Genomic DNA, 26,873 nt, shown 5'->3' on the forward strand with positions numbered 1-26,873 from the left:
AGGCCTTTAGTGTTTCCTTTATAAAAGTTACACAGTGGAGACCTGCACCTGGCTAATAGATCGGCCCTCCCTGAAAATACAATTACGCCACATGCGGAGTTGGGAAGTAGATTTGCATGCCTGCTGTCCCTGAGTTTCACACACAGTGGCTTCCCACTATGGTCTTAACCACTGGCTGCCTGGAAGCTCTCTGTGGAGGAGAGGAGGCCGGGGAGGGTGGGGCCTGCCCAGTCTGGCTTGGAGCCAGGGCCATAAACGGTCTCTCAGAGAAAGACCCAGCGGCCACAGGGTACCCTGAGGAGCCTCTGAAGTGCAGTCATACAAGAAATCCCGGGTCCTCAGCGTTTGAGCATCTCTGGGAAGGGCTGGGGATGCTGCTGACTCACAACCTCTCCTTCAAAGCATCGACTGCATGCCAGACACCGTGCTGGGGGCTGGGCGTGCAAGGGATATGAAGATGGGCGGGGGGTTAAGGGGGCTCAATGTCAATGTCAAAGTCTGGTGAGGGACACCGAGAGAAAAGACAGTATCACACAACACAGTGGGCCTGCCACAGCAGACAGCGAAAGTGAGTTTGGACCCAGTGGCCACTTGCCTGGGTCTCAAGTTCATACAGGTGTTGAATGGGAACCAATGGCCTTATACCAGTGCGTAGCATTGCAAAGGCTGTAATTGTGGAGATGAATTAAAACTGCTACTTTAGGGGCGCCTGGGTGGGGCAGTCGGTTAAGCGTCCGACTTCAGCTCAGGTCACGATCTCGCGGTCCGTGAGTTCGAGCCCCGCGTCGGGCTCTGGGCTGATGGCTCAGAGCCTGGAGCCTGTTTCCCATTCTGTGTCTCCCTCTCTCTCTGCCCCTCCCCCGTTCATGCTCTGTCTCTCTCTCTGTCCCAAAAATAAATAAACATTGAAAAAAAAATTAAAAAAAAAACAAAAAACAAAAAAAACTGCTACTTTAGGGGCGCCTGGGTGGGGCAGTCGGTTAAGCGTCCGACTTCAGCTCAGGTCACGATCTCACGGTCCGTGAGTTCGAGCCCCGCGTCAGGCTCTGGGCTGATGGCTCGGAGCCTGGAGCCTGTTTCCGATTCTGTGTCTCCCTCTCTCTCTGCCCCTCCCCCGTTCATGCTCTGTCTCTCTGTGTCCCAAAAATAAATAAATGTTGAAAAAAAAATTAAAAAAAAAAAACTGCTACTTTATCACAATTAAATAGGTGGTCAGAGAATAGTTTCTGAAACTCTGTTTTCTGCATTTCTTTATTTGTAAAAAAACCACCAATTTTCCACCATGATTCTCTTGGCAGGAGCCCCTTCTTTCTGGGTTCTCCTCCACCCTTCAGAATTCCATTCCTCACCTGGCAGAGCCTGCTGGCTGTCAGTCGAGCATCCACTGTTACCTTCTTTCTTAACTTGGTAAGTTTCTAACTTTTCCACAGAAAAAGGTCTAACTTCCCAGCATGCTTGCAGCTCTGTTTGCTGCAGTCACTCACGTGACTTTGAGATGGTAGCAGGAGTTTCCTAGTACAGTTTTAGCAGCAAGCACTATGGAGCCACATATAAAGGGAAATGTGGACACAGAGACAGACACACGGACTGGGAGAACAAACACTGTATGAAGGTGGAGACAGAGAATGGAGTGATGCAGGTCCACAAGTCAGGAATGCCCAGGACTGCCGACATCCACCAGGGGCCATGAGACAGAGCCCAGTGGGACATCTGTCCCAGGAGAGGCATGGGACAGATTCTCCTCCAGAGCTTCTGGGAAGAACCAGTCCAACCCACATTTTGATCTGCTTTGATATCAGACTTCTGACCTCCAGAACTTTGAGAAAATAAATGTCTGCTGTGGAAGCCTGTGGCTTTCTTTGTGGTACTTTGTTATGGCATCCCAGCAGACTAATGCACTCTCCAAGTTTCTAAGTGTCCAGTTTTATTTCTCTTTACTAACAGAGAGGATTAGCAAGTGTCCCAAAGGTGTAAAGACTGAGGTGTTCTCCTTCAGGGAAATTTAGGTACAGCAAAGAGAACAGAAGCAGAAATTGCCTCCTCATTTTGAGACTTAGGGTGCATTTTTTGCCAGCACTGGGTCTTGGGTCTTCTTGTGATCTCTTCACGCCTCCCCACCTCCCCTTTAGGAAAATACTATTGTTTTGGAATGAGCACTAAACTTGGACAGGGGGTGGGGATTCCTGAGTAAAAGCTAAACCTTTTCTGTTACTTTGGGGGGAGGGTGAAGTTGAAAAAGTCATATATTCCCTTTGCTCTTAAAAAAATGGTCTGTTCCCAACTCCCGAAATCATCCTGGGAGTTTGGAGAAACTGCACAAACTGCAAATGTGGATTATCATCCCATCTGACTTCTCTTAGCATTCTTCTTTCCCCGTTTTCTGCCTAAGTCTGCTTTTTCTGCTTCCTGGAGTTATAGCAAAACCCCACCAGTGTGCCCAATCTGCACGCCCCCAAGGTTTCAAGCTGCCTCCGGTGTGGTCTCCACACATTGCATTCTCTCTTTGGAGACTCATGACCCCCCGAGGCAAGACTAATGAACAGAAGGTAAATAAACCAAACAAACAACATCTTTGCTTTGAAGAGAGATCTGTCTGCAGAGCGCTACGAGAAATCTGGAAATGCCTCATGAAGTTTGTTAAGCAAACAAAAACCAAATCCTGCCCAAACATCATTAGTAAAGTCGTCAAGGTAAAAGCAAAGGCAGACAATTGCACGGGGTGATCAGGGCACACAGCCTCAAGTGCATTCCTTGCGTTAGACAGGCGGAAAGCTGTCAGCCACAGGCAATAAAGAAAGGGCTAGACTTAGGGGAAAATAACACAGAGAAGAGTAAAGCCAGCAGCAGTCCTTATAATACCTCCTAGGTACCCAGCACACGGTTGGCCAGGCACAGAGCTGTCTTCTGCTCCCCTGTCCTCACTACATGATTTCTCACCCTCATTTTGCAGAAGTGAAGGATGAACTTGAGGAGATCATTGTGTCCCATGCAATGCCACTCAGCTTGTAGGTGTCAGAGCCTGAACACAGCCCACGTGTGCTGGCTTCAAACCCATCATGCAGGATGAACAGCTTTAGAGAGTGATGGAGGCAGAATACTGCCCACCAAAGATGCCTACATCCTAGCCCCTGGACCGTGTGAATGTGTCACCTTACCTGGCAAAGGAACTTTGCAGCCGTGATTAAGTTGAAGATCTGAAGATAGAAGTTTATCCTGAATTATTCAAGTGGGCTCAAAGTAATCACAGAAATCCTTACCAGAGAGAGGTCAGAGGTCCAGAGAAGAAGATCAGGGGTCAGAATCAGAGATTTCAAGATGCCACACTGCTGGCTTTGAAGATGGGGAAGGGGCTGTGAGCCAAGTAATGGGCGCCTCTAGACACTGGAGAAGGCAGGAAATCAGATTCTTCCCAAGAGTCTTCAGAAGAAATACAGCTCTGATGATATCTTCATTTTACCCCAATGAGACCCATTTTGGACTTATGGCCTCCAGAACGGTAAGAAAATTCATTTGTGTTGTTTTAAATTACCACTAAATTTTTGGTGATTTGTTAAGCTGTAAAAAGAAACTACTACAGAAAGGGAGGTCTGAGCATGTTCAGAAGCAGATGAGGCACTGACAGCAGCCACATTTGTGAGTGCTTAGCTAAGCCTGTGTCTGGAACTGTTTGAAATTCTTTACATGCATGAACTCATTCTATTCATGCAGCCGGTACTGCAACCATCTTATTCTGTAGATGAGTTAGCTGGGATAGAGAGAAGAGATTGCACAGTGAGTAAATGGGGTGCATAAGGACTTGAGACAAGGCACTCTGACCTCAGAACCTTCCCACTTCGTGTGTTCCATCCTACTCTGACACCTGGAGGAACAACTTTCGGGAACAGATGGGATAGGATTCACTAAACCATTTCAACCATTGAGGGTCTGCTCTGTGCCAGACACATGGCACATGGACAAGTACACTCTGTGCTCTTAAATGTGATTTGGGAGCAGAACTGGATAATTCATGGGTCATAGGCTGCAACCTGTAAACACCATCAGAGGACTGGACACAACTGGGAGAAGAGGTCATGCTCCAGGGTCTTAGTGAGTAAGCTTGAGATTTGAGTGAGGAAGGAAGAAAGGAAGGAAGGAAGGGGAAGAGGGGAAGGGAAGCAGGCTCACACAGAGGGAAAGGAGGTGCAAAGGCAGAGAGAGTCCTAGAAGAGCCAGGCACAGTCAAGCAGTCAGTCTGGATGTGGCGGTTTTATCCTAGAGGGTCTGTCCCAAAGTGGTGGAGAGAACCCAGAAAGGCTGGAAGGCAGAAAATAAAATGTCAGATCTTGGACAGTGCAGTGCTTGGGAAAAATAACAGCTATCAACTACGGAGTTGGAGAGAAGTGGATTTTTATGGGTTGAAATGTGTCCCCCCACCCAAAGAAATCGAAGCGCTAACCCACAGTTCTTGTGAATGTGACTTTGCTCAGAAAAAAAAAAGGTCCCTGCAGATATACAAGTTAAGATGAGGTTTTAGGGTGGTTCACAATCCAATACGACTGAGTCCTTATGAACAGGGGAAGGCTGGACACAGAGACAGACACACACACAAGGGAAAGAACACCGTGGGAAGATGAAGGCACAGACCGGGGTGATTTCCCCTACATCCAAGAAACCCCAAGGGTCTCCAGCAAACCATAAAGGCTAGGAAAGAGGCCTGGAACAGATTCTCCCTCCCAGCCCTCAGAAGGACCCAGCCCTGCCGATGGCCTGATCTCTGACTTCCAGCCCCAGACTGGGAGAAAAGACATTTCAGTTGTATAAGCCACTCAGTTTGTGGTACTTTGTCATAGCCACTCTAGAATACTGATACATGGACACAGAGGATCTCTTGAGAAGACCATGGCACAATACTCCTCAAAGGGAAATCCACTGGGCACTGGGAACAGCACAGGACATAGACTGGAACCACAGAATTAGCATCACTGACTTTTTGTCGCAGAGGAACGCCTGTTGCGAGTCACGGGAGTACACAGAGGAGACGGAGACACTAAGATATTTTCCATGTTTGTATTGAGTTCTGCAAATTTTTATGGATCTTCACCTCTGACGTAGGTTCTGTGCAAGCGCCCATGGTTAAAAGATGAAAGAAAGAGCTGCAACTACCCTCAATGAGCTCAAGTCCGTTAGGACCGCTGGCAATTTACTGCAACATTCACTGCAAATACTCCCAACAAAAACATAAGGAAAAGTTTCTAGAGATTAGAGTACGGTTATGTAAGCGGACTTCATTTTTTTATGCATACACTGTTATTTCAAATTATTTTGAAATAAAGCCACATTGCTACTGGCCAGAGGCTATTTTCCCATAATTTTCCTCTAGCATTGTTTATCCTGTATTTTTTTTGAGTTTTGAGGTTATTACCAAGTTTCCAACAATCATTAGGTTGTGCCTACCACATAATTGAATACAATTTTATTACCCCAGCAAACAAACATAAATATTTAATCCTTATGCTCCACCTGACAATGTATATTTTGGGGGGGGGGCTAATAAACTGCTTTTTGGGGTTGCCCATAGGGTCGGCCCCTTCTGCAGATTTGCTTTGGCATTTTCTCCGATGTGCTATTAAGCACATCAATGCCACCTGCAGTCCTAAGTGGGGCATTTTAAAGAAATAACAGAGCAACATGTTCCATCCAAAACCAAGTAGCAGGTGGCTCACTGATCCTGATACTATGGAGCGGTCTGCCTGACAGGCAGGAGGCCCAGGCTTTCTCCAGAATGCTGCCGAGGAACCCTGCAGCCTGGATCCCAACAAAGTTCATCTTGGAAGCATCAATGCCATTCAGAGAAAGCGTGTGGACACTGACCCTGCTTCTAGGGAACGGCAGATAGTGCTCAGCTATTAATAACATGAGGTGGAAACAGCATGTTTCTTAGGTGGGGGCTGGCTCCGTCTGCTGGCCGAAGACACAGCCCCCATCCGGGTGTGTGAACTCACCTCAGGCATTTGTGAAACACTTTCTAGTATGGATGGTTAACCTGCTGCCTGAGTCTCTTCCCCTTTCAGCAGTTAGGGAGAGTGGTGCCACAGGGGGAAGAATCTGAATAAAGAGAATGTTCAACACAGAGCGAAAGGATTTGAAAGGGTAACCAAACAACTTCTCTTTTTGAGTTACAGTCGCATCTGTTAGCCGGGAAGCAGTGGCCAAGGAACAGTTGCTATTTAGCAAAAAAGGGATGAGCACACAGAGCTTGAACACCCTGCCCAAATGTAAAAAGTGCTAATGCTGCAAAATAGCCTTATTGGATTTTTTTTTTAAACAGCACTGACTCCCAGGGAAGAAAGTTACACCAAGTTTATTAAGTAATTCAATTTAGTACAACTTGAAGGAAGCTTCTAACTCTTTTACCATGCTAACAAGCACAGCGCCTCTGACACACTGGCTGCCAGGAAGTTCCATCCCTACTGTTTTTGTTTACCCAGCAAATTGTGGTTTTGTTGTCTGAGGGAATTGGGAACCGGGGAATTTGTAGAAAAGTGTAATAGAGAGAAACTTCACCAAACACAGAACAAAACAATTCTTCTGTAACAAAATTAACCACTTGGACTCCATCCCTTTTTTAAGCTCCCTGCAGAATGAATGGCCTCCAGCGGGGGAGCTGGCCTTCCCAGCAGGTGCAAAGCAGAGGGTCCCTGAGAATAGAGAAACGTCAAGGAGAACCCGAGGGTTGAAAGAAGATGCTTCCCCACACTGTAATCGGGTCTAAGATGGATGAGTTTCATAAACTTACCACTCCAGCCTTGCAGAGACAAGGTTCAACAGCCGAAGTCCTGGAAATAATATTCCAGGACATACACACTTATGTATAATGCATGCAGTGTGTTAGGATGGGGCTTACACACACACACACACACACACACACACACACAGAGCTTTCATTCTGACATTAACAAATTACTGGGAAATAAGTGGATAAAACAAATGTGCTATATTTACACAATGGAATATGATTCAGCCTTTAAAAAGAAGGTAATCCGGTTGAATCACTGTATGGTACACCTGAAACGAATACAACACTGCATGTTCACTAATTGGAATTAAAATAAAAAAATAAATGAAAACAAGGTAATCCTGCCATTTGTGACAATGCAGATGAATCAGGAGGACATTACGTTATGTGAAGTAAGCCAGATATAGAAGGTCACATGCTATATGGTTTCACTTACATAAGTTATCTAAAACATCCAAACTCAGGGAGACAGAATAAATAGTCGTTTCCAGGGGCTAAAGGGAAGGAGAAATGGGGAGTTGTTCGATGGGTATAGGCTCAGTTATGCAAGATGAGTGAGTTCTACACTTCTGCTGTACAATTTTGTGCCTGTAATTAACAACTTAAAGTTGCGCACTTGAAATTTCATTAAGAGGGTAGATCTCATGTTAAGTGTACTTAGAAAAAAACAAACACAAAAGCAAAAAAAAGCAAAAGGAAACTTTCAGAGGTGACAGATACACGCATTACCTTGATTATGGTGATGCTATCATGGGCAAATACATATGTTCAAACCCATCATTTCATAGATGTTAAATATGTCCAAGTTTTTTTTTTTAATATATCAATTATACCTCAATTAAGCCATTAAAAATTACCCAAGAAAGATCTACACTGCACGTGGGGAGGAGGCAAATAAAGACATCCCACTTTCTGCTCTAAGCCCCTGAGGGCACCTCAACCCGGTGCTGCCTCAGGTTGGGGCATTCACAGGCTGTATTCTGTGAGAGTGTGGTCGCTCCCTGGAACTCAGACACTGGCTATTGGGATGTGATGTGCCTACAAATGGGCCCAGCCTCCTCGAACAACAAACATCCCCCACGCATGACTTGATTTGGAAGCTGTTCACTTCTGGAGTCTACCCTCTCCAAGTACTGAGTTCCATTAGTTTACAATCCAACACTGCTGGGGATGTACCCGGTCTTGTCTGACTTAGCAGTACCCACAAGCATGAAGCCCCTCTCCCTTCCTTCTCTGACCCAGTCTTCGTTTCTCACCTGTGTTTGCTCTGCTGTCCTCAAAACTTTCAGTTTAATTTTTTTTCATTAAAAGAATGTATTTTAAGTTTTTGTATCTTTTTTTAAAATTTTTTTTAATGTTTATTTATTTTTGAGACAGAGAGTCAGAGCACGAACAGAGGAGGGGGAGAGAGAGAGAGAGAGAGAGAGAGAGAGAGAGAGAGAGACAAAATCGGAAGCAGGCTCCAGGCTCTGAGCCATCAGCCCAGAGCCCGACGAGGGGCTCGAACTCACGGACCGCGAGATCGTGACCTGAGCTGAAGTCAGACACTTAACCGACTGAGCCACCCAGGCGCCCCAATGTATCTTTGAGAGAAACAGAGAGAGCGTGAGTGGTGGAGGAACACAGAGAAAAGGAGAGAGAGAATCCCAAGCAGGCTCCTCACTGCCAGCGCACAGGCCGACACAGGGTTCGAACCCATGAAACTGAGAGCATGACCCGAGCTGAAACCAAGAGTCAGATGCTTAGCCAAATGAGACACCCAGGTGCCCCTGTCCTCAAAACTTTCTAAAAGGCATCTCTTTATTTGAGCCGTAGATAAAGTTAACAGCAGGGTATCTGAAGGAATGCCCCCAGGGACATTTACAGAAGCTGAATGAAACTTGGTGCCAGTTTATAGGGTGAGTCATTGTGGGGTCCCTTTGTGGTAATCACATGGACCTCACATCTCATCAAAGTGGTTCTCTCACAACATGTATTATTCCACAGTGTTCACTGACCATGAGGTATTAGGGAATTCAAAGACAATTAAGAAATGAGGGTAGACCTCAGTGATATCTTAAAGTTCAAATGGGATCATGTTCTCCATCTCTGTTAACATCAAGCAATGGCTTCCTACTCCCCCTTTCTCTATAAGCACCAACCTTCTTACCCAGCCACTGGTTTGGCGTCTGGTCCTGCTGACCTCTTGAGATGTAGCAGCCCTTCCCTGCATTGAGCCCTCTGGGCTCTGACCAAACTGGCCTCGGTGCTTCCTGAAATGCTACATGAACCCCCTGGCACTCAGATATTGACAGATGGCTTCCTTCCCATCTGAAAGCCTCCTTCTCTTCTCTTTGACAAAGGACCTCTTCGCTCACCCTTTTCATGACAGTTTCAAAGTCACCTCTTCCAAGAAGTCTCCCTTGAAGTCCTGGGCCAGGATCTTTCAACACAGACTTTCACAGACCCATTTCGTTTTGTAAAAGCTGTCATAGTGGTTTGGAGTTACATATTAATCATGGCGATACTTTTCTTTGTGTCCCTCTTCCCTGCTCTCCTGTAAGCTCCATGGCCATTATGAAGTAGAAACTGTATCTTTAACATGTGGCACACAGTAGGTACTTTCAGTCAATTTCTGATGAACGACGCAATAAACGAATGCAAAATAGTGTACCATCTGGAGGACAATGCTAAATAAAGCCTGTGTTTGGTGCACTTTCTTGCTGCAGTATCCCGATGGCTTGGTGGGTTCCGGGGTTCTTTTGAAGCCTGGCTTGCATAGAAACCACTTATTGGGCCTTCTCATTATGTCCAGGAAACTTTCCCCCCAGATAATGCCAGAGTTGCAATGGTTTGTACAAACTCAGAAAAACCAACAAAGTTTTACCATGAAATCCATATTAACTGAGAATAGGTTTCTACTGTTACAAAAGACATAATGGGAACAAGAAGAGGCAATGATACAGAAAACTGGAGTTATGTAGAATTCCACAGATTGATTTCCAAAATTCAAGACATCAAGAACCACACAGAGCAGAGCAATTAATATCCCGAGTACTCAAAGCGCCACCTACCAAGTTGCAACACTCTGGGTTTTGAGTATGACACCTGATTTTATGTAGACAGATATATGCCGACATTGAGTATGCAACTTTATATTTCCATATGTCAGGTAAAGTACAACCTTAAGCATATTCTGAATAATTCATTCAGGCAAAGGTCTGATAAACAGATGTCTGTAATGCGATAGTTCTGAAGGTGCCATTTTTCTGACATGAAAAAAAATCCCTGCTTAAAAGCCAGATGGCAAATAAACCCCAGTTCATCACTTAGGCTCACACGGGGAATCCCAGCACATTTTTCATCAATTCCCACTCTATATTTAACGCAGTAAATATAACAGTGAAGTATTATGTCTCTTCCTTCTCAATCCATCTCAACCACGAGTGTTAATCTCTACTGGGTCTGAGGCAGTGTTTACTCCAAATAAGCAAATGAGCTTCCATGTAACAAATTATCTCTTTGCAGAAACAACAGAAAATTCTGTATGCTCAACTGTTTTAGTTTATTGAAGATTGCTAGAAACAGATTTTGCAAAAATGTCTATTTTTCCCCTGCAGCCTCTCACAGAATAATTGAGGAGTTGAGCATTCCATTACATAAACAAGAGCCTTATCTGGATTTGCTTAAATAGATATGAACTTGCTGTCATTCTGGGTCAGGGATTACAGTCTAAGGGGCAGACCATGCCAGGCACCATTTGACTACTTGGGCTCTGGTTACAGTCTTCTCTGGCTGTGGCAGGTGTCCTGTTAGTTCTCTCGACTGCACCCCACCAGGTGGGGCATTTCTGGGATGGAACTTCTCTTGACTTGCCATGTTGCCAAAATGTGCCCAGGGAGAGGGATGGATTTAACTAAAAGTGGTCAAGAAGTGATTCCATTCCCTGGACTGCAGTCTGATCCTTCCTCTTCTCTCCCTTTCTCTCTTCCCTTCTAGACACATCTACCAAATACCCAGGTTAGACACTGGGTTGGGAGAAATGAATGAGCCAGTCTGATGAGGGGCACTGTCAATAGATAATTTACAATACAGGGAAGTGAGCACAACTAAGGAGCGTACAGTGACCATGTTGAGAACAAAACGCCTAGCTTTACATGATATGGAAGGGTGGGAGGGATGTCAGGAAGTCTCCCTGGCTCTAATGAGCCTTACGGAAACCTCTTAAATTGCATTCGTGCAATAGACAAATATTTTCCTAGCACCTATCATGTGCAAGATGCTGGGGATAAAGCATTGAACAAGACACTGTCTCCTACATGCAGCTACCATGTCAGCGAGGAAAGCAGAAATCAAGAATAAAAACACAAGTGGCTAATTATGAACTGCACTGTGTGTTGTGAAGGAAGAGGAGAGGATCTTATAAGAGAGTAGACACAGGACGCCAGTTAACACAATGGATAGGAAAGTCATTGTGGAAGAAGCCATATTGATTCTGAGACTTGAAGAATGAACATCACTGTTGGCCACGTGAAGTAAAAACAAGGGAGCATTCCAGGCAGAAGGAACAGCATGTGCTGTGATGCTGAGCACATTTGTAGGACTGGACGGGGGCTAAAGCAGCTCTAAAAAATGAGTAAGCGGGCACAGCATACAAGTGTGCAGAGCTGAGCAGAGGCCAGGCCATGCAAAGCCATGCAGAGGAGCTCGCTTTGGTTTTCAGAGCCACGGGAACCCAATGACAAGCTATAAGACTGAGAGCAGGTAGTGACAATCGGATCAGAGGAATCTTTGAAAAGATTCCTCTCCCTAATGATGGGTAGAAAGGAGCCTAGAGTGGCTACAGAGAGATCCACAGAGGATTTTTTGGCCATTCAGGTGGGAGATGATGACATTTTGGACTAGGATATCAGTGGAGAAGCTGGTGAGAAATAGACACATTGAGTATATATTTTATAATGAGATGTTTTAACCTGCTGAAACAAGAAATGAATTATTTACCAGTATGTTTCAATTCACCACACAGCCTCCTTCTAACAACAGCAACAGCATCAGTAACAGCAACAAAAGAAAAACTAACTCCTACCAATCTTCTGTGTACCAGGGACTATTCTAATAATTGAATGAATATTAACTCATGGAAATCTTCCCAATAACCCTAACAAGTAGGTACTATGAGGATCCCCATTTTATAAATAAGGAAACTGAAGCACAAAGAACTTAAATAACTTTTCCGAGGTCACACCCAACTGTTAAGGTCAAACATAACTCAAATGCCTGGGGCTTTTGACCAAGGGCACAGAAAGCTCTCCCACTGCTAACTTCTCACCTGGACGTGGGTATCATTTACTGACAAGATGCCAGTGCGTGCCTTTGGCTCCGTATTGCAATTAAAGGGTGTATATAATTCGTATACAGAAGTATATTGCAATTTATTCACATACAAGTGGAGCACAGGCATAGGCATTTAGTACCAGAGGAGCACAAAATCAAAGAATTCTGCACTGAACTCCCACATGCTAGGCAACGTGCAGATACACTTCCATGTAATACTCATGAGGTGTGTATTTTTATTCTCCCCACTTTACAGATAAGGAAAAGGAGGCTCGAGGTGTTCAGTAAGTGTCCCCAAGCTCTTACAACTGGTCAGAGATGGAGCAGGGATTTACAACCAGGTGTCTCTGCCTACAAACAAACTCACTGCACCCAAGAAAGAGCAAGCGGCCGACCCAGTGCTCCCGACAGGACCACAAATAGCCACAAACCACTGATTGAAGATTGAAAAATTGTAATGCTTCCAGTCTTGGTGAGAATTCTGAACACAAGAGAGAATCAATGCCTGGGGCAGGATAAAGTGCCTATTGCCAAAGAGACAAAGAAATGCAAGGAAACCCAAAAATATACACAGGAGAGTGCACGTGCGCGCGCGCACACGCGCGCACACACACACACACACACAGCAGAAAAATCTCTTCCAGGAATCCTTGTTTTTTTCTTTAATAGCCTATTTCTCTTTATGTTACTCTCATTGACATGAGCAATTTATATATACTGTGTAACTTTGATGGCAGAACCCCTGTTCTCTGTTTTCTTTGTGTCTGTACTTTGTTTTTCAGTTTGTCGCAATAAATCTTTAATATGGATTGAATTATGAGTTTTAAATAATTGATAGAGCTGATTCCAAATGCTTCCTACCACAGTCATATAACAAGCTGAAACTTTGCAGGCTGGGGTGCACTCAATACCCTCATATTCTCCAACCTTTACCCTCACCTGTCTCCTGACCCCCCACATCCTCAATATAGTCAGGGGTCACAGCTGGATACAGAGCTTGATGACAGCAGGTTGGTCATGGGTTCAAACTACATAATAGGCTGTGAGCAGTCTTAATGGCATTAGCTTCAACCTCAATTATTATGTATGATTTGGCAATAAAGTGGAGGCCATAGGCATGGCATAGAAGTTATTCATTCAATTCATTTTTATTGAATACCTACTAAGTATCAGGCATGGAATGAGCTTTGGAGAGACAACAGTGAGCAAAAGCGGTCATAGTCCTTTGTCCATGCGGAGCCTGTGGTTTCGCTGGGTTACAGATGTTAATTTGAAAAATCACAACACCAAAACAAAATTGTAATTGTGTTAAATGCTATAAAGGGAGAGACGTGGTGCAGTGAGCGCACGTAACAAGGAGATCTGACTTGGTCGGATCACATAGGGTGGGAGGATGTCTGAAACGGCCCCAGGGAATCTGGGACGCAGAAGACAGGGGGCTACAGATAGGAACCTGCAGGGCCAAGGAAGTCATATTCATGATTTGGTCATTTTCTTAAATGCAGTGGGAAGAAACAGAACATCGCATTTTAGTCTGGCAGGGACATGGCCCAATCAATACAAATGTTTTCTGCTCGAGCTTAGAGATAAGAAGTGGGCTTTTGGAAGCAGTTAACCTGGGTTCGAATTTCCACTTACTCTCTGATGGTTGCATCAGCCAGGGCAAGTCATTTATCAGCTTTTGTTTCCTTATGTGTCAAACCGGAACAGCTCCCACCCCTTAGCCCCTGCACCAGGTGTGGTCAGCACTCAGTAAGCAAATGGCAAATGTATGGAAAGCTCAGCTCTTGGCACAGGGTACTTCCCACAGGTGTTCTGCTGCTGCTGTTGCCATGGCCGCTGTTACCATAGTGATTTCCCTCTAGATGGGTTGTCAGCTGCCCTCAGGGGTGGAGTACCCTTTCTTCACTTTCTTTCATTGAATGTGTTTTTGAAAATGTTACCTGAACTCCCCGTCCATTTCTCACGACTCTTGCATCGATATCTACCGTTCACCAGGCCCTTTTCTATAACACAACCACCATAACTGTACTTATTCAGTGTCAATTATACCCAAGCAGTGTTCTAAATGCTTTAGACACGCCATCTCAAAATTACACAGGAGGACAAGTACTACTATGATCTTCATTTTACAGATGGGAACACTAATCCCAGGGGGTTTAAGCAACTTGCCCAAAGTCACACACATCTGAGAAGTAGCACAGCTGGGACCTCAATGTGCCCTGTGGCTCCATAGTGCTCACTGCCAATAGAGCTCACCCCTCTTTCCTTGGAATGCAGTCCCCCATGTGTGTATTCTCATGGGTCTCCTTAATCATCTTTTATTTCCTTTATCAATCCTTCTTCTCTTCACAAAACACCGGTGCTGTCAGGGATCTACAAATCTGGATCTCCTCCCCTCCTTTCCCTTCTTCTCCTTCTCTTCCTTCTTTTCCTCCTCCTTCTTCTTTAATTTTCTGAACATAAATTCTTCCCCTTATCAGTCTCGAGGAGCTGTCTTGTAGAAGCCATTGGAGGAATGGGTAGATTGCTTTACAAACCCTTGTATATCCAGCAGGGAAACAGACATTTAGAACAAATGGTGGTAGAGGCTGAGGAACAGGGTAAACCAGTTGGTTACTCCACTCTTTGAATCCCACTCCACATTTATTGAATCAAGATATTCATGGGGTGCCTGGGTGGCTCAGTTGGTTAAGTGTCTGACTTTGACTCAGGTCACAATCTCACAGTTCATGGGTTGGAGCCTGATATCAGGCTCTGTGCTGACAGATCAGAGCCTGGAGCCTGCTTCAGATTCTGTGTCTCCCTCTCTCTCTGTCCCTCCCCTGCTCATGCTCTGTCTCTCTCTCTTTCTCAAAAATAAATAAACATTTAAAAATTAAAAAAAAAAAAGACATTCAAGGGAGGAGGCCTGGTTCTGTATTTCTTTATTTTTTAATTTTTTTAAAGCTTTTATTTATTTTGAGAGACAGAGGGAGGTGGAGGGCAGACAGAGAGGGAGAGAGAGGTTCCGCACTGTCAACACAGAGCCCTACATGGGAATCGATCTCACAAACCATGAGATCATCACCTGAGCCGAGATCAAGGGTCAGATGCTTAAATGACTAAGTCACCCAGGTGCCCCAGTTGAGCCACCAGGCACCCCAGTTCTGCATTTCCTTTAAAGCTACCAGGGGATTTGAGAAATTAGGAACCAATGGGATATATAATCTTGGAGGTTTGAACTTGGCTCTTTCAATCCTAGAATGTCATAAAAGTAGATAATTTTACTGATATATATCATATTCTTTGATATGGTGCTTCTCTGAACTGAACTTCTAAGGATAAGAAGACCAGGTGTTTTGTTTTGTTTTGTTTTGACAGCGTTAGATTACTCTAAGGTTTGTTTTGTTTATTTTAATTTTTTAATCTACAGCCAGCATTTAAAACTGGTGAGAAGTCATGAGATGCACTGACATTTTTAAGTGGTGATTTTCAGCGTCTTTGTTAGTTCTGGAAGGGAGTATGTTGCAAATTCTAGATGGAAAACATTTGGAAACACTGAGACATTTAATTTTAGCTGAGCGAGCCACATGTTACTTATGAAACATCTATTTTGAGAACTGCAGCAGAGAATTAAACCCGACACTTCTTATTCTGGTCTACTACCTTCACTGATAAACAAAATAAAATTACAAACACAGGGAAAAATGGCTTTTAAGGATACTAGAAAAAAAAATGAAGGGGAGCTTCATCTAAACTGATGCAATCTGATTGTAACTGCCTCCCCCCCCCCTCTTTTTAACAAAAAATCTTTAGTGAATTCATAAATATTTTAGTGGAATCTAAGGTGTCAGTGTAAAGTTTCATGAAATTGCATTTAGTACCCCAAATGGTCCAGTGTTTGGAACTGGATTCCAGAAATGCTTTTTGTCTGGGATCATGCTTTGGTAGTACTGATAGCTGGGATGGACAGAAGGATGTGAACAGAAATATGAGATAGGTCCCCAGGCCCAAGATAAGAGAGGACATGAGCCTAGATTCGGGAAGGAGCTCTCCCTGTTGGAGAATGAGACACCGCCTGTACTGGAGCAAAAGAGATATTCTCCAGCAATTTGTGAAGTTGAGTCAAAGTCACTCAGGGCACAGTGCCATCTGGAGCACTGAAAGGGGCCTGAGTCTCTCTCTTTACATGAGAGACCTTGCCTGTGGACAGGGGATCTGCAAACACACATCAAACGGCCTCTCGGAAATAGAGGCATCTTATGAAATGGTGTTGAAGTGACTGATGCTGGCTGTGGCAAAAGAAGCAGTAATGGAGGATGAGACGCATACCTTGGAGGAGGAAGAAAGGGAAGGAAACAGACAAGGCTGAGAAGACAGATCTATAGATGATAGATAGACAGATGGATTGAGAGCCAGACAGAAGAGACAGAGATTGCCTATCTCTGTATACCTCTCTTTATCTATCATCTATCTGTCTATCTAACCATCCATCCAACCAGCCATCTATCCATCCAAAATTATCCACAAGGAGAGAAACCGTATCAAGAGCTGTGTTTTGGATGTTAGTAAAGATATCACAACTCTTGGTAGTTACCATGTTCCATCTAAAACTATCCTCTGGGTCAGTTCTCTCTCCATCTTTGAGAACTGACCCTATCAGATGACCTGAATTCGCCACCCCCACCGCCCACCGCCCCCCGCCCCATGCAGTCCATTCCACCGGCCCTGCAATATTCAGCATTCATTTTGTCTTTAAGTATGATTTTTAGGTGTCCAGAAAGAAAATTTCTCACCAGAAGATACATTCACTTCGGCCACTATGGTAAATGCAAATGACCTAATCCACTAGAAATATCACCGAGACTATATTTTAGCTTCCACGTTAATACAGGGCAGGCTTGGGCATCTCAGGGCAATGCTATGTCAGAGGATCAGGTTTATTAGTCCCTGTTTTCATCTTGTATAGAAATCTGAGAAAAGGAGTCTAAGGTTGTGTGGCTAAAACTGACTTTGGGCCTCATGGACCCAATTTGCTTTGGGGTTCTGTTCCATGAGCTAAGCGTTATTCCCTGGCTGTCCATACTTACAAGGCAACTCTACATCACCCAGCTACAAGAGTTGGGATTTATATAAAAAAAGACCTTTCAGTGAATCAGGTAATTACTGAAAGGGTAAAGTGTAAGGATATGGAAAGGCTTTTTTTTTTTTATCTTGTGTTTTTATCGACGATTCCCTTTCTTATATCGCACTCAACAATTTAAAACAAGAAACTCAGCTTCCCACCGTGTTTGTCAACAGTCCTTGCTTTGCAGCTAATAACCACCCAACTGGCCACACGTGGTAAAACAGGGTTTTCTAGCTGATTCCATTCTGCAGACGGTGAGCTCCTGACAATGGCATCTAGGAGCTCCAGGTGAGGCAAGCAGCCTCTAAAGTGATCTCTAAGGTGAAAGATAATGTAGTTCAGAGACAAAGCAGGAGCCAGCCCCACACATGCAAGAATGCTTAAGGAACATGTAAGCAGAGCAAGATGAAGTGAGAGGAATTGGGCAGGTGAGCAGGAAAATGCAAACACAAAAGACCATGAGGGGAGGCAGAGGCAGAGGCAGAGGCAGAGGCAAAAACACACACACGTACACAAAGGGAGGGAAAAACAGAGACGGGGACTGATAGAGAGAGGGGGAAGGAGGGAGGTGGAGGGTCGACTTTGAGAATGCACATTTCTGATATTCTCACTTCCGAACTAAACACTACAAAGCCCTGTGGACTTCACTGTCAGTGTCTGGATATTCAAGAGACTGTCCTTGTCTCCTTATGATAGGCCCTCTTCTAATTAAGCAATATTTAGAGAAATCCTGTTCCTTACCATCAAAGAGCCTTGTCTGAAATACATCCAATTGCAAAGTTTTATTGTTAAAAACCTGAATGCTTGCAGGAGCTGAGAGTTTTCCTTGGCCAAAGGCTACAGATTTTGTATAAAACTGCCATGGGAAAGGTCACGAGGAGAGCCCCTAATCACCCACCAAATGCCTTATGGACATGGAGAAGATTTCACTGTATTTAAAGGAAGTAAAGAAATGTTATCTTGTCTGCCTGGCAAACTCACACAAGAATAACAGAAAATTCCAAGTAAGCAACACACAAGATTCCGTTTTTCAGTCTATCATTAAGCAGGGTCAAAATGCAAATGGTAAAAAGGATTAGCATGACTGCGTCTCAGAAAATCAAGCTGCTGGGAAGAAAAGCGAGAAAAAAAGGAGGGGGGGGTGCTGTCTTCATCACAGGGCAGAGCTTGCTCTCCATTTACTGGCCACAATGGTACCAGACAAATACACCAGACGTGGGCTGGCTTAACCTTTACTCTGTCGTGGGCAGCAGGATCTTGCTGAGACGCTAGGTTTAAGACAGAGTGCACTTTCATGCAATGTTGCCTTTTGCCTTCAGAAGAATAAGAGTAAATGTTAAGTATGTTCAAAAACAAAACAAAGCAAAACAAACTCCTCCACAATACTGCATTAACAGTTTGTTAGAACTTGCAGAGATTAAGCAAGGAAACTAATGCTGCTGGGTTCAGCAATCTGGAACAACCGTGTTGACGAACGTTGTACGTAAAGCACTGAAAAAATTCAACCTCAAAGGTAAAGAAGTGGGAGACTAACAAGTAAGACTAGGTTTGGAAGGGTATAGCTGATCTCCCTCCCTCCGATTCACTCTCTTCCTCTCCCTCTCCCTCTTCGATTATCAAACGGTAGTGGTGGGTAGAAGAAACTTGGTTTGGGAAATCAGGCAGACCTGGGTTTGGTTCCTACATCTTCCATCAATTGGCAAGTAGATGAACTATTCTTAAGTTTTCATGTCCTCATTAGAGACAATGTCATCCATCTTGCTAGATCCCTGCAAGGTGGAGTTCTTGGGGACCTGAAGCATCTAGCAGAGCTCCTGGTTAATATTCTGAAATTTGTAGCTGCTACAAACATTATTGCAGCCATTATTATTAATAATAAAAATGGCTGTATTGGCACCTATAATGGAACGCATCAGCATGCCCTCACTGAAAGCTGCTAATGAATGAATGGTTGTTGGAACCACGCCTGGCTTCAACAGACAAAACATTCATTAGGTGACAGAGGCCCAGAACAGCGAACTGGACCCGGGCTACTGTCCTCAAAAAGTTCACGGTCTTGAAGTCACAAAGAACCAGGTGAGTCAGACAAAAATCTAGGCACCAGACACAGACACAGGCAAGCAAGGGTCTGTTGTCAAGGTTTTTCAAATCCCTACCTCCCAGACTTCATGCTTCCTATTTAAAATCCCATCAAATCTGCTAATTGTTCTTTTCACTGACACCAAGGTTTCCAGTAACTTCCAGTAACTCCAATAGGACAGGAAGTGGGTGTAGAGGATTAAAAACTTTAAATCAGAGGGTGGCAGGGAATATAGGTGCTGCCCTTGTTCTCTACTTGGAAGAGGCTAACAACACGGAAAACTACTTCATCGATTTGGCCAAAAGACTGGATGGAGGAAAAAGTTCCTAGATGGGAAAGAAAAACACTGCTGTAATCACGAACACCATCAACAATGACCACAGTGATGAGTCTCTACATCTGGCTATCATTTTACCATCCAAAAAGCCCATGGCTTTCATAACAAATTTTGTAGGGTACAAAAGCTCTAGGGTTTTTTCAAATTTCAATCATTTGCTATGTACCTTTAATTTTTGCCATATCCCCTTAGTATTAATTACTTGATATTTTTCTATATCTCTTGTTACACTAAATATGATTTATTTTGGTGGGGGGCACCTGGGTGGCTCAGCTGGTTAAGCATCCAACTTCTGCTCAGGTCATGATCTCACAGTTCATGAGTATGAGCCCTGCATTGGGCTCTGCACTGACAGCTCAATGGAGCCTGCTGCGGATCCTGTCTCTCCCTCTCTCTTTCTGTCCCTCTCCTGCTTGTGCGTGCGCTCTCTCTTTCTCTCTCAAAAGCAAATAAACGTTATTTTTAAAAAACCTACACGATTTATTTTTTTAATGTATAAAAGCAACTACTAGCATTAATGGGGAGTTACTATACATATATGTACAAATAACGTACAAATCAATCTTAATATATTCTAGGTATGACTGTTATCTCCTAAAGTCTGTGGATATGAGAAGCTTTTTCATTTGTTCATTTTGAATGCCATAAGATGCATTAAAAGGGAACTAATTTTATATACTGAAGACCACCTAAAATAAACTTGCAGAACTCTTAAAATCTCAGCCACCCTTTAGAAAATGCTGGGTTTGGGAACTGGTATGGCTAGCCCAAGACCATCCAAAGCGATTTCAATATAGCTCATCAGGTGTTTATCAAGCAGCCAGTAGGTATAAGGCTATACAGGAGGGGCTGGTGGGGTGAGGGTGGGCTTGCAGAGGTAAATTGGGAGTTCTCTCCTCCTCCAAAGTCTCAGAGACTGCTTGGGAGTCAGACAGTAAATGCAGCACATACTAAACATTATTGTTCAAGACAGGTTAAGTCACACCACGCTAACAAACGACCTTGGCATGTGGTTTACAACAAATGCTCACTTCCCTTCTTGCTGCACATCCATCTTGGGTCACCTTCAGTCCTGCTCCAAGCCCTCTTCTCTCTGGGACTCCAAATCGACAGAGCATCCCCTACCTAAGACATCAGTGGTCTCACTGTGGGGTGGGGGGTGGGGAAGAGATCAAAATGAGGCACACACTGACTCTTAAATTTTCCACTTGGAAGTAACATGCATCATTCCACTCACAGGCATTGACCAAAGTAAGTCATGTGGCCAGGATGGCAGGAATGGGAAGGGAGCACAGAACCCCCTGCAAGGGAAGACATGCAGGGAGGGAGGGAGGCTCGCAAAGGAGCAGTGAACATTTTGAGTAATACAACAGCTTACCAAGTATTACAGTAGGAATTGAGATTTGAACCCAGGCTTTTGGGAATTCTGGCCCGTTGTGGTATCCCCATTACCAGCCTGTCTCTGCAAGAAGAAAACTACAGAATTTGAGCAAACGCACACACTTCTCTACAGAATGGCTTGCAATCTAAGCAGAATGACCAGGTTGGATACACTCATATACCTAAAGCAAGTTACGGGGTTCTATGCGCTTGACATGCAATGGGATTCAGGTGGTAAAATGATTCTTTTAACCAAAGAATAAGAATGCAGGAGAGCACCACAAGCATTCCCAGGAGCCCACCCCTCCTTTTGCTTTTCTTAAGGGTCCTTCAATATTAGAATATAGGGGACTTCTGGGTCACAAATAATTTAACTACTGACCTGCAAGGAAGAGCAGGATGAACCAAAAGACCTCTAAAATGCACTTCCAACCCTGTGGATCTGTGATATTTTACCCAGAGGACAAATAGCAAATAAAAACTATGTGCAGATAAAATTTCTTGGGTAGACAGATAGTGCAATTGCAAGGGAATTTAATTTCCCCCTGAACCAAAAATGAAACCCAAGACAATAAGTGACTATATAAAGAGAACATTGCTTCCTAAATGTTGACATCAGTAAGCTCTTTCCACTCCAAGTTTGGATTTTTACAGGAAAATGAAAAAGTTTTTGAACAGCTTCCGCCCTTCCTGTTTGCACCCCCCATCTGCAAACACATCTGAGACTAAGGAACATGGACTGTCAGGACATAAATCTATAAAGCATTATTGTCCCTGATTTTCTTTTGATTTCTTTTTATTGGTTTTACAGAAGTTAATTATTTTTTGGTCAGGAAAGAAAATGTACAAAATGTGACAATGACTGCCTAATGTTCTTGGATTCTAAATAAAGTCTGTTCTTCAGGGGAAATGGTTCCTAAGCTTAGGAGACTCATTCAAAATGGTATTAATTCCTGGGGAGCATCTACCCCAAACCAAACACACAGGCAATACCCTAAACTGAGTAGGAGCTGGTAATAAAATGATGATTCTAGAGAGAGAGCCAGGAAAAAGAAATCTTTCAAAAATAGCTTTATTGGCTTCACAAAGGTCTTTATGGCGATATGGCAGAACTACAATGTGTGTGTGTGTGTGTGTGTGTGTGTGTGTGTGTGTGTGTGTGAGTATGTACAGATGATGGATGAATGCATGGATGGAGAGAGAGAAAGAGAAAGAGAGAGGGAGAGAGAGAATCATCTACTACACATATTGAGTGGTTCCAAGAATAGAGAAGGCCAGAAAAGACTACACAAAGTTTAGGGAATGACCATTGCTTTTCAGGGAGGCTTCTGTTGATATGTATGACCTTATTCTCTACTTCTCAAAATCACACCGAACCTGTAACCAAAGTCAAAGTTTTCACCATTAATGGATGGCCTTTCATCACGCCACCTCACTTTGAAACATCTTCAGTGGGAACACGGATTTTAAGCTTGGAGGTAGCTACTGAGTAGTCTCCTCTCAAGTAACAGCACTTGAGAGTTGGGAGCACTTGAGGTGTTGGGAGCAAAGGGATACAAACAGTACAGAAACAGTAAGAACAAGAACAGCAAAGCCAACAATAAAAATGGAAAAGAAGACCATGGGTGTGGGGTGGGGCATGTTAATTTTGAAACTTCAGGGAAAATACAACTTAGAGGAAAAAAAAAAGAGGAGAGCAGGTTCATTGGCATATCAATGGTAATCAAAATTAAAGGAGTGATAAAACTATGATAGATAAGAAAAGACCATTTCTTTGTTTTGTTTTAAATTGACTAGAACAGAATAGTCCTGCTTCAACAGACAACTGACCACACTGGCTAACAGACCTAAAGTGAGGAATTTTCCAAAGCTTCTTTGACTTTCATTTCTTACACACCACATGTCATTGATTTCTAAGGTAATCACTTTTTTGTGCATTTTAGTATTTTGGAAACTGGGATGCCTTTTATAATTAATGGTGGGATATAATTTATTTGCATTTTTTTTCTTTTCTCAGTGGTAACACACACACACACACACACACACACACACACACACACACACAAGATACTTCACCTGACAGTCAACAGCATTTCTGATGCATGTAATCCAGTTAAGAACTTCTACTTTCCTCAAATAAATGTGATTTAAAAAACTGTATTAAATGTTTATTTTCTTGAGAGAGAGAGAGAGAGGGAGGGAGGGAGAGAGGGGGAGAGAGAGAGTGTACAAGTGGGGAGGGACAAAAAGAGAGGGAGACACAGAATCCAAACCAAGCTTAAGGCTCTGAGCTGTCAGCACAGAGCCCAATGCAGGGCCTGAACTCGTTAACCTCCACATTATGACCTGAGCCGAAGTTGGACAGTTAACTGACTGAGCCACCCAGGCACCCCTCAAATAAACATGATCAAAATTTTTTTTAACACTTCATTTATTTTTGTGAGACAGAGAGAGACAGAGCCTGAGAGGAGGGGGAGGGGCAGAGAGGGAGGGAGACACAGAATCTGAAGCAGGCTCCAGGCTGTGAGTTGTCACCAAAGAGCCTGATGAGGGGCTTGAACCCATGAACCATGAGATCATGATCTGAGCCGAAGTCTGATGCTCAACCGAATGAGCCACCCAGGTGCCCCAAATATATATATATATATTTTATGGGGTTAATAAAGTCACTATGTGTTTTCCAATGTTGCACTGAGTAAAAAGGACCACTTTCTTGAATTTCTTAAACACTAAGAATGACCATGCTGATGCTGACCCTAATTCACAATGCCGGATCTTGCAGTGAAAGCCTTCACATCAACAGGAAAAGTCCCACATATCAAGAGGCAGGATGGAGCCCAGCCCTTGGCAGAGTTTGTTTTGGAAACTCTAGATCAGTTGTTTGCACACTTGGGTACACATCAGCATCCCTGGAGGGCTTGGTAAACACAGATACCTGGGCTCCAATCCTAGAATTTTTGACTCGCGGTCTGTCTGAGGTGGGGTTGCAGAATGTGCGTTTTCTACAACTTCCCAGGTGATGCTGATGATCTGGAAAGCACACGTGGAGAGCTGCCTCTCCAGAGTGAGGATGGCTCTGTGGTCACCAGGACATCAGGAAAGGAGGGAGAGGAGGAGACAGAGCTTCAGACTCTCCCCACTCTGCTTCAGTCAAAGCAGTCTTGGGGCCCCTGGTTGGCTCAGTCGGTTGAGCGTCTGTCTCTTGATTTCGGCTCTCATCCTGATCTCATGGTCATAACGTTGAGCCTCGCATCAGGCTCCACACTGGGCAAGGAGCCTGCTCAGGATTCTCTCTCTCCTCTTTCTTTCTGCCCCTGTTCCCTGCTCACATTCTCTCTCTCTCTCTCTCTCTCTCTCTCTCTGTCTCTGTCTCTGTCTCTGTCTCTTTCTCTTTCTCTCAAAATAAATAAACAAACATTAAGAAAAAACCAGTCTTGGTTTTATCTGCCTCTGTATCAGTCTCCATGAGATTGCATATTAAATAAGTCTTGCTGCTTAAATTTTGAAGTGAAAATCACTACTGAAATAGAAAGAACTGACATTTTAGGATAGGACAGATCTGAGCTGTGATGCCAGTTTCATCATTTAGCACTTAAAAATAACTGCATTTCAGCTTTTTTTTTTTTTTTTAAATCTCTCTAAAGTGGAGGTAAAAAGACATAGTTGAGGTCTGGAACTAATGCATACACCACCCTTAGCAGATAGAGCGTCTTTCATATGGTAGGAGCTTACCACGTTGTAGCCAGTGGTAATAATAAGAATGGAGTTCGGATCCCTGAAGGCAGAGACGTTTCTGTCTTCACCCCTTCTGTAAATGTGTGTTCACTTGCAGTGACCGAGGACAAAGCAGCTGTTGTCAACTGACTCTGGAACAGCCTGCCAGTTCCCCAGCCCTGGTTAATCAAGGCTCAGAGCTGCAGTTGGGTCAGTACCCAGAGTTTTTGGAAAGCCGGACGCACACTTACTGCCTCACTGCCTCTGGGCCTCTGGCATCTGGAGCGCGGCTGATCGCCAACTAGCCAACAATCATGCCCTGTGGGCAGAGGGAGCCTCCGAACCAGCTTCTGTCTGCAGCAGCTCCATTTGGTTCAGGACCAGACGCCTCTCTTCCTCTGCAGTTCTTTACAGGTGCTTGCATAACACAGCTGCCAGATCCTCGGTGTCGTGTGCTTCTGCGGATCTGTTTATCACGGGCATGAAAAATACCCCCCCTTGTGTGCGACTCCCCAGTTTTCACTGTTCCCCCATCTGCTCGGTGCTTGGGAACGCAGCACGTGGCATTATCATTTTTACTTAGGGTAAAGATGTTCCCTTCGAACTTAAGTCTAAGCTTTTATTAAAAACATTTAACATTTTGGCTACCACAAAGAACAGCACTCACTTCTAAGAGGAAGAAAAGGGGGAAAAAAAGAAAGGAAAGGAAAAGAAACCTCTCATTTAAACGTGATTTCAGCTCACAGCATCTATGAAGTCTATAGACAACTTTTGGGTGCTATCATTCTAAGAAACTATTTTATCTCATATTTGAACAGCCTGGATGTAGGAGGGAAGGCTTCAATACTAACTACAAAGATAGAAATCTATTGCTCTGAGTTCTCAACACAGAGCTGAACAGCTTGAGGGTGTTATTTCAATATTTTCCCTCAAAGGTAAGCTGAGTAGTTACATATGGCATCTGCCTTAGGAAAATCCTTTTTACACAACAAATTATAAGTAAATATTCTTGCAGATGAGTGTCTATAGGAGAGAGACTAGTGAAATCAAATAAAACTTTTCCAATGACTATGAACCAACACATTAATTAAATTGGTTGGTCTTTGAAATTTGTGACTTTAAAGGCTGTGATTTAGTTGATTATATGCCTCTATTAAAAATCGACCGTATTAACGCATTCCAATTCCCAGAGGCTCCAACAGTATAGCATTAAAGCAAGCAAGAACAAGGTCTATAACAACTTTTTAAAAAGTCCAAAATGTAGGAAAGTGAGATTTCTAAGCTAAGCACTTTCTATTGCTTGGGTTCAGATCATAAAATGTATCTTTAATATAAATGGCTACATCCCCACCTCTGCCTTAACGACCTGCTTGATATATACTATAGCCATTCATATTAATTACATCATTAATAATGGTTTCTTAGAGAAGCCATCTATGAATACAGCAATGTCAGGAGACATATGGGTCATCTAGACTATCTGCAGATCAGCCTTAAGGAACTAGATCTTTACCTTTAGAAATGGCCATGTATTGATGGCTAAAACAAGAGGGGAATAGGCTTTAGACCTCCAAACTCAATTCATAAATCCTGCTGGGTCTCCTACACAGTAACAAGGGAGAAGAGGGTGCTTTGGCATAGTAGGGGTGGCCATGAACTCTGAAACTGCAGAGAAACAGAGAATGAGTTCCCCCCAAGAATGCCACCTACACTCTGGTCTTGTGTTTCCAACTCTCTGGGGAGCTTGTCTACATGGCTATCCGGTATTACTTTGGACTCTAAATATCCCAAACTGAACGGCTAATATGGGTACAACCAATGGCCACATGCCACATACTAGATACTGAATTGAGATGTCTACATTCCTTATGTCATTTAATTGTCATAAATACTCCTGTGAGTATATGGAAGTTCCACTTTACAAGTTGGGCACACAGAGAGTCAGAGAGGTTAAGTAACTTAGCTGAGGTCACACCGCTGATAAGTATAGCCAGGTGAAAAACATAGAGGAGATCAGGTGTTCATGCTGCACTCCCCCAAGGTCCTTCACACCCTCAAAATATCTTCTCCTTTTCCCTCTCCACAGTGGAGACTGAAAAGTGTTCGGTTTTGCTGGACCAAAGAGGCCAGGAAGAGAGTAGTGGCTAGAGAGAATTAATGAGGC

This window comes from Lynx rufus, unplaced genomic scaffold (assembly GCF_022079265.1).
Source record: "Lynx rufus isolate CCGP_SWC_20201006 ecotype Redwood Valley unplaced genomic scaffold, mLynRuf1.p SCAF_23, whole genome shotgun sequence".
NCBI lineage: Eukaryota > Metazoa > Chordata > Mammalia > Carnivora > Felidae > Lynx > Lynx rufus.